This window comes from Coptis chinensis, chromosome 9, assembly GCF_015680905.1.
Source record: "Coptis chinensis isolate HL-2020 chromosome 9, ASM1568090v1, whole genome shotgun sequence".
Classification (NCBI taxonomy): domain Eukaryota; kingdom Viridiplantae; phylum Streptophyta; class Magnoliopsida; order Ranunculales; family Ranunculaceae; genus Coptis; species Coptis chinensis.
In genome coordinates, this window is record NC_141464.1 from 24,771,012 (window position 1) to 24,780,630 (window position 9,619).

Sequence of the window (9,619 nt, forward strand, 5' to 3'; positions counted from 1 at the left end):
AGGAGTTTCGATTAGATTAAGTAAAGAAAGGTTACATCTTTGCCCATCTATATGTGTTGTTCAATACAAACAGAGTCGAGCCATATTTTGAGTGAGTATGGTAATAATTATTGAAATTTAGAGTTTTGAAAAGACGTACCTTAATTTTCTTTTACCATTTTTCTTTGGTTAGAAAGCATATGGATGAGCTACGGAAGCAAAACAAACAACTCTCAAGAAATAGAAATTTGTTGTGGAAGAGACATGTAGAAAAGTTTTCTGAATGGCTACGTGAGAAGGTTCAGTTGTGACTTTTGTGTATTTGCATTACCCTTTTTACATATGTAGATAATAATCGTGATACTTATGTATGAATTTGGACAGATTGTAGAGGACACTAGTGAGAATATCTCTGAGACATTAAAGTGGATTGCCAATGGACCGAGGAAGTTAGCAATGTCGTATTCTTCATTTATTGTCAAAGGTCAACGTTACCACAAGAAAAGTGCTGAGAAGTCCAACCAAAATAGTGGTGTTTCACTTGAGTCAACAACTATGTGTAGATCTAGTTCAAAGGACGAAACCAAGTCATGAACAATGTTTCTTACTATGGGGTCATCAAAGATATAATTTTGCTTTCGACTACATTGGCTTCCAAGTGCCTTTTTTTTGTGATTGGGCAAATGTAGGAAATGGTGTCAAGGTGGAAGATGGATTTACTTTGGTTAACCTCCATCAAGGACAACGCCAGTTCGAAAAAGAACCATTCATTTTAGCATCACAAGCGAAACAGGTCTTTTATTCAAGGGACAACAGTGATTCCAATTGGTATGTTGTATTACAATCCCCACCAAGAGGGCGTCATGACTTGGATATGTATGAGGAGAATGTCGATATATTCTCAGGACCACTAGATGTTTCGAGAATTGACAAGAACATTGATGATGAGGATGGTAGCTATGTTAGAAAAGACTGTGAGGGAGACTATGTGTAGTGCATGTACTTTCGGCAATTTAGTAAAACATTTTTTGTATTAATATTTTCGGCTATGAGTTCTGGTTGTTTAGTTCTGGTAGTTTTTCCTATTAATATTAGTATTTGATTTGTTTGGCACTTCGGTTGTTTGTTCATCTTAGTATGAGTATTGGTTGTTTGTTTTTATTAATATGTGTTGTGATTTGTTTTGGTACTCTCTCTGTCTTGTTCATATCAATTTTGTGTCTTGATGTTTTTTTTTTTTTTTTATGCATCGTTGACATTTCAGGATTTTGACAAGGGCGTAAAGACACTTCACTTCAAACAAAATGTCGAAAAGCGGAGGTAAGACTTTTTGTTGATAATGTTTGTGTATACACATGTTTCTCATTTAACAAATTTTTGTTGGCATGTTGACAGAGTTCAAAACAAGCTAAGAAAAGGAAACTTAATGAAAGACTAGCTATTGTAGCTGCTCTTAGGAATACATCAAATGCCGGGATACGATATCAAAATAGAAGTGATGGTAGTCTACCACACTCAGCCTCTCAAGCCAATGAGTCCCACTTGTCAAAGAAAAAATTGTGTACCTTAGAGAAGTCTAACTCTAAGAAGAATAAGGTAAGCACACCTATCTTCCTCTCCTTTTCTTCCTTATGCAACTGGGCACTAAAGCCATACTAGTCCTAGTTAGTTTGGCACATGTCTGAGTCTCCATGAATAGCCGCTAACTAGTAGTTAGTGCTTCCCCGAATCTTTGCTATATTCACGGCTTTTCGTAAGTATGTATGAGACTCCTAGTATAGGTCTAACTTACCCTTGGCCGGTGCCTTTAGGTAACTCTCAGACTGGTTATTTGCAGACACACACACACTAGCATTCCCAATATATGTAGTTGCACTTTAATCTTAATATATAACTGCACTGCCTTTCACCTAATTCATTCCCAAGTTTAAGGGTGTTTTATGTTAACCTTTATGTTATATTCTTTAAATTCCAGAGTATAAAGGAGCAAACAACTAAACGATCTAAGATGGGTAAAATGCCCATCCGAGATACTAACGACTCAGATTCCATTCGATGGGGACTTTAGCAAGGAAGAAGATGCCCATGATTTCAATGAGGACGGCGACATAGTCCCAAATTCTTACTCGTGGGCAATAGAGAGAACCCTTCTTCAAATGAATCTCACAAATCAAAAAAAAAACGGGGGTTCTACAAAGTCTAAGGTGTTGTTTAATTATGTTTTGCTTAACATTTTTGTTTATATATGTTAGATTTTTGTGTTTCCTTTGTTAAGTATTGTTTATAATTTTCATTAATCTTTTGTTTTCCTTTAATGGGGTTTTATCACAGAGTTTCAAAAAAGTTGTTAAAAGATCTAGGACAAAAAGGAATTCTTCTCACGACTTAAGTGATAAAGATCTTGACGATGAAGATTATTGTAATGACGAGGATGGAAGTAAGACTACTACCAACCGAGCCAAGTTTAAGGGCCATTGACTGAAGAAGAGAGTGAAGGAGATTCTAGTGATGAAGGTGATGCTATCGACTCGATGATGCTATCGACTCGGATGCAGAACTTGAAAGTAGTAATCCTTCTTCCAAAGAATCTCACCTATCAAGCAAGACGCTAAGAGGTTCTCGTAGATCCAAGGTAATGGCGACTGATAGTGGATCTAAGTTAGCGGTGACCTTTAATGCGAATGGGCAGCTGTAGGAAAAATTCGAACAATTTTTTCTCATTTGTGAAATATTGCATCTGAGATGGTGCCACTAACTTTTAGTGATTGGAGAGTAATCAAAAAAGGGTACAAAGATCTGTATTGGCAATCAGTCTTGGTAAGAACGATTTTTTTTTTTTTTTTTTGCTTTTCAGTAAATATATATAGTTATTATGATGTTCTTATTATATATGTTTAATTTGTTGATGGTGGGGTTGTCAAAACATTTCACGTATTATTTCTTATTTCTTGTAGCAAAAATTTATCTTGGATGAAGGGCGCAGAACTTATGCCCTCCAACAAATTGGAAGGTTGTGGCGGGCGCATAAATCAAGATTGAGGGGAAAGATCAGAGTTTATAGAAAAAAGAAAAAGGACATTGCACGCCTCCACCAAGACCGTGATGATGCGAGAATGGGAGATGTTTGTTAAACAAATGTCAAAGAGAAAGTTCATTGTGAGTTATTTTGGTGATACTTTGAATATACTCATATTGTGAAATGTGTTATTTAACTCTTTTGTATTGCAGCTGAAAAGTCAAAAGTTTCAAGAAATGAGGGAAAAGCAAGATCTCCCTCACACATGTAGTAGACAAGGCTATGCACCTAGAGTTCGAATGGTAATTAACTATCAAATTTGTGCAACTTTGTTTTTGTGTATGTATCTTGATTGTGGATATTGTTATCATGTAGCAAAAAGAGAGTCCGAATCCCTCGTCTATAACTAGAGTTGATGTTTGGTGCAAAGGACACACTAAGAAAAATGGCAAACCATCAAATAGTAGAGTTGCGGAACGAATGGTATGTTTAGTTATATTTTCTAACCAGAAGTATAGCCATAAATATCATCAATTTTGTTGAGCTTCGCTAATTTCTCTATTAACATACATATCAAATGTGATTGCTATAGAAAAAAATAAAAGAAATTAGAAATGCGGCAGCATCAGATTCTCATAACCACTCAATACAAAATGATGCTCTTTCACAAGTACTTGGACCTGATCGTTATGGTCGTGGTGTGAGGTAAAGGAGCAGGAGTAACTCCTTCAAAAGTAGGTGTGGTGTCACAAAACAAAGAGTTGGTCACCCAACTTCGGAGAAAGGTACTAACGGTTGAGAAGGATATGGCTCAAATGACCAATTTGGTGAATACTCAAAATGAACTTATAAGAAACTTAATTGCTTCTCTAAATATTCAAAAGGCAAGTGACAGATGTACAAGTATTGTACAATAGCTTATTTGATATTTGTTGTCTTGCTAGAGTACTTGAACTGACAATCTTAATATATTTTTCTAGGATGAAAGTCGAAGAAGTTGTGGATCGAAAGCAAGTGATACAAATCAACTATTGCTCCAATTACTTCACTTTCGCAGGTATTTTTTTTAGAATCTCTAAAGCAAAGTACTGTAGATTCTTAATTAGTAGACTAACAACTAACCAATGGTTATGGTTATTTGGTTAGGGTCAAGGCATAGGCAGTGGTGATCAGGGGATACAAACTACTCTTCCACAGGTAAAATATTTCTTTTTGCAAGCAAGGGTAACTAGCTTTTGGCTTACTTGGTCTGGCGCGAAATTTTTTTTTGAGTTAAAAAGGCCATTATGCAGTAGGGCTGTAAGATCAAAGTTAGTGTGCTTAAGGTGTTGGTGAGATTATATTAGGTCTATATTTGGTAGCCTTTTTCAATTTACGGCTACTTGTGTACCATTAGGGAACCTACCTCTGTAAAAACTTCTAGACTCACCAATACCTACTTCATATTTTTAATTGGATGTATAGCTCCTGAGCTGCCAAGGAGAAAATTGTAGTGTTTTCTCTGTTACCACTTCAGTCCTGAACCTTTCGATTGTTAATCCGATATTTCTCCGCCATTTTATTAAATCTTTCACAAACTTATAACAAAATGAAAACCAATAGCAGCTAGCCCGTTAATGCGGAGCGAGTGAGATAGGCTGGAGAAAGGCCAACGAGTGGCGGGTGTAATGAGTGACGAGGGGCCGACGGAAGATGGGGAGCTTACATTAGGCAAAAATCTTTCCTTTCTCTGAATCGTTCCTAAGTTAGTCGTCTTTGGAAGGGGAGCGGCTAGATTTGAATTTTTTTTCTCCTCACGCAAGGTGAAGGCACGAGTCACTCACTTGTTGTTTGGGGCAACAGAACGGCCGGGCTTTCCCTTTGCCTTTGCCAAGGAACAAAAAGTATCCGATATACCCCGACACTTTCGGTGTTTTTTAGCCTAAAGATATGCCTTCTGGAGCCCTTTTTGGGATAGAAAAAACTTTTGCAATTTCTTTTTCCGAGGAATAGCCCTAGTCGATGGTGAGGGGACTTAGGCTTCTCGGACTTTGACTCCTACATCTGCTTTGTTCGATCTCTTCATTAGCTCTACTATATTCTCTTTTTTTTTTTTTGGTCTAATGTTAAATCAAATAGAGTACACTGAACACCAACCCAATCTCGACAAAAACAAGTACACGTTTACCTTCCTTCCTCTGGCCCTTGGTGCCATCGCTAACGAACTGAGCCCTGACCTTCGAACCTCCCATTCCTAATAATATAGCTGGTCAATCACTTCCAGCCTCTTGATTGCCTACGAAATAAAAATGGGGACGAACTCCAGACCAGGCTCCAAAAAATAAACCAAACCTAGCCCAACCTACTTAAACAACCCACAGGCTTGGCCCGGTCTGAAGGAAGAAGAAAGTAGACTAGACCTTGTAGAGAAGCGGGATAGGAAAGGTAGCCATCGGTCTCGCACAAAGGTTCAAATAGCCTATTGGATTGCCTTATTTCGTCGATGTGGGAGTAAAGACTAGCATTACAGACTTTCTGCTCTTGTTAAATAAACAAAAAATATCGGTAGAAAACAAGCCACTAAGGCTGCTAGCTGAGCTTGGTGTAACTTTTAGGTCACTGGCCAACATCCAACTAAGCATTGATTTATTTACTATATCCTGTTTCCTTGATGCTGCCCCATCTTTGAAAGCAAACTGCGAGTACGCGAAAGGATGGGAGGTGTTTCTGGCCTTGAAAGAATCCAGATTCCTTAAGGAATCCAAATCACATGTTACACCCGGTTTAAAAAATCCAAGTTAACTACGAAATAGGAATTTGTGTTGGTTACCAATGTGTCAAAACCTTAAGCAGGTCAATTGAGTTCTATATATAAATACTCTTCAACAAGAATACCGCATTAGCTCTTGCTCATGGCTTCAACTTTTCAGTTGTCTCTCCTCTTTCTTCTATTTCTTTCAACTTTTCCGGTTTCTCTGTTGAAGGAGTCACATCTAGTGATCATAATAATCGAGAAACACACGAGAACTTCGAGAAGATTGTTAAGGCTATATCGATGATGGTTATTCTGATGCTATGTCTCTCACCCTGGAGATGACTCTCCCCACCCTTATCTCCTCAGCTTTAAGCAACAACAATGCAGCAACAGTTACCATATTCTGTCCGGCTGACGAAGCTTTCTTCTCTTTGAAATACCCACAACCACCTTTGACACTTCTCAAATACCATGTTTCACCCATGAAGATTGAGAAGGAGGATTTAGAATCAACACTCTCACATGGATCCAAGATTGATACCCTCCTTCATGGTCACCCCCTCGTCGTTAGTACACTAGAGCATGTCCAAAATAATGCTTCCATTAACAACGTCAAGATCAAGCAGTGGGACATATACAACGATGGACATGTAATCGTTCATGGTGTGGAGAACTTCTTTGACCCCGCCTATCAAACCATACTTTATCCGTGGTACGACATTTTCCAAAGCGGAAATAGCAGGATGTATGGAGCTTCAAGTTATGGGGTTTACGAGGATATAATCAGCTTTATAGATCGATACAGGAAGTTGATTTACATTGTTTTTGGTGTTGCCATCCTTTCAGTAGCTATGTGGTGCGTTGTGGAACTTGTGAATAGATGCAGGTTTGTGAGGCGTAGGAATCAGTCTGGATATTGGAGTATAGATCGAGTCATGTGATTATGAACACTTTCCGTATGTAAATTGAATCTTTAGATTATTGTAATGAATATAATAATGAAAAAAAAGATAGAATCTAAATAAAGGCGATATCGGCGGGAAGGGGTGCACTACTTCTTCATTCGGGGGCTTGCCTCATTACTTCCCATCGGGCGAGAGGTGCCTAACCCACCTACCCACTCATCAATCACGGCGCTCACCGACTTGCACCGATAGACCCCCTATTGTATTGGAATTAGGCTCTTTGATGTTGTCAACTAATCTCTTCAATGTTCGATTCTACTCTATGTTAGAACATTTCTCTGAATGCTATTTCGATCTAAGATCATTAGCGGCAGGTGGAGACATTTCTTTGGCCCCTTCAAAAGGAAATGTGGGCAAGGTAGAGCCTAATCCCTATTTCTATCTATTGATGAGACAACTATCTATTCTCGGATCCATCGAAAAGAAATCGAAATGTATCGATTGAGTCTACATCGTGACGTAGTGGAGCTTTCCAACTTAGATTTCATGTAGTTCCGTCGGGACCAGCCCAGATTCTCTTATCCATCGGTCCAATGTAATGGGCTCATCTCATGGAGGGAAAAGCCAAAAGTTGTGTTGTTCGCCACCTCGACGCATTCCGCTTCTCTCCCAAAGATCGTCCCACCGAAAAGAAAGAGCACGGAGCCCCGTACCCGACTGTAGGTCCGCTTAACGTAAAGCAAGGAGTTGAGCCTGAATCGGGCGAACCGAAGTCACTTTCGAACCATACTTCCTACAACTAACACGTGTCGAAATCCAAATGAACGAACGTGAGCTGCTATACCGAATCCCGGCCGCCCATCGGGGGACGAAAGTGGTAAGGCCATGATCTGGGGAACGGATCACTCATTCTTCCATTGGGGACAGGTGCACGAACGACAACTCCAAAACGTCACACATCCGCCGCCTACCTACGCTTTTAGGTAGCACCAAATGAGATCCAAATAAGGTCGGGGAACCTCCCGAGGCTTAGCTCTTCGCCTAGCAAAGAAGAAAGAAAGGCAAGGAGATAAAACGAATACCATTATTATCTAGCCTGCTCTTCTCTTATAGAACATATTCACCCTTCTTTTAAACACTAGCAACTCGCTCTTTTCCAAAGATGAAAGTCGATATATTACGACCCGGTAGCGGTTGTTTGGTTTCACATGACCAGTTGATTACAACAAGAATCTAGCTTGGATTGCTTTACGGCCATGAGTGTTTTCTTGGGTGAAGTTGCAACGCTCTCTTTGACAGGCCAATGACCAAGGCTTGCTCGAGAATTTCCATTGTTAATAAACATTAACATTATCTTGCTCATCGTGAGTCCCGTGGTGAACCCATAAAGTGAGTGGATCGGGCGACTAGCATAGTACGAGGAGATATTCGTGATGGAGAGGAAAACACAGCTTCCTTAATTCCTCTTTCGAGCTTCCTTTTCTTTCTCTAGGTCTTTTATTCTCTAAGGTAAGGGCAGTGAAAAGAAAGCCATCCGCTATACTTCATGTAAGAAGTCTTCCTCGAATAAGTGACTAGCCCCCGAATTCCTTTGGTCCTTAGACTGATCCGCCACTTGGTTCTAAAGACAATCATCCATTATATAATATATGGATTCACCACTGAACGCATTGCTTGACTGGAGTCATCCCTAAGGGCCCGAAGGCCCAAGAATGAGTGAAGGCTGCATTCGCTGAGCCTTTTCAAACTATGATGCTTCGAGACCATACTCAACCAGGTCACCCAAAATGACATTTTTGCTGTGGCTTCATTGTCTGTGGGGTACTTAGGTGAGGGTCTGTTATGCTCAGTTAAATACCCCCGACTTTTGATCTTCAGCTTGATGTTTTTAAGGCATGGACACATACAGAATATCATGCTCTTTGTCTGCCAATGCATGCATGCACACCTTCATCAATGCTTAGTAATCTTGTTTTTATTGTTGTTGGTTTTAATTGGATGTCTTCACCTGCTGCTACTGAGTTAGAGAGTACTATTATGGATTGGCTTAGAAAAATGCTAAAACTTCCCAAGTCTTTCCTGTTTTCTGGTAATGTATGGCTGGGGTGTGTTGCAAGGGGATACTTGTGACGCCATTTTGTGCGCACAAGATTATTTGCACCTGGAGAACCTTAAACATGAGGGGACATAGCAGGGATTTATTATACTTGGTCATTATACTGAATTTCTTTTTGTTTGGGTAGGGTCGAGGCATAGGGAGTAATGATGATCAAGGTATACGAACTACAACAACTTCTCTTCCACAGGTAAAATATTTCTTTTTACAAGGGGTAACTTATGGCTTATTCAATGCTCATTTGTAATTAGACAGTATCAAATGGTTGTTCTGCATGTATTGTTGACGTAATTAGAGTTTAAGAATATATGCTTGTGCTGCAGTCTGCTGGGATGGCAGCTGCACTGGACTGACTTGGCGCTCGATTTTGTCATAGTTAGAGTTGGATTTGACCTTCAGTGACCTAGGCAATAAATTTAGTGCTTTGTGTCTGCTATCTAATGAACCCTGTTTCATTGCATTTCGATATCTGAGTTGTGAGTTATGTTTCGAAGTGGATTGTTCCAACTGAACTTCCTACACTTATGCTTAATAAAATGCGAAGTTTTAAATAATGAATCACTATGTTGACTGATTTCGAACAATGTTCTATTTGTCTTGAAACAAATGCTCTCGGAGTCGGTGAGTAATAACCATACTAATAATTCATTACCATGTTTCCTACTTGTAAGCTTATTAGAATGTATACAACATTTTTTTTATAGTAACTACCTACTTTTGATTCTCAAGCGACCGATTACCTAAATTCTTAGTTATTATATTTGTGGCTTCTTTTTTTTTTTTGGTAGGGTCAAGGCGGAGGAGTCATGGGCTTATGCTGCAAGTTGATGAATTGGATGGCTCCGCATGATTTAGTTGCTAAAGGACAT

General features: G+C 39.3%; 1 long non-coding RNA gene across 1 annotated transcript; it reads left to right on the top strand.

The window, feature by feature from the left end:
- The first annotated feature begins 4,018 nt into the window (after positions 1-4,018).
- On the top strand, positions 4,019-9,315 carry LOC147475316 (uncharacterized). Its single transcript, XR_015208961.1, has 3 exons — positions 4,019-4,052; positions 4,142-4,192; positions 8,878-9,315. It is a non-coding gene; the product is annotated as an uncharacterized LOC147475316 (long non-coding RNA).
- The last annotated feature ends 304 nt before the right edge of the window (positions 9,316-9,619 follow it).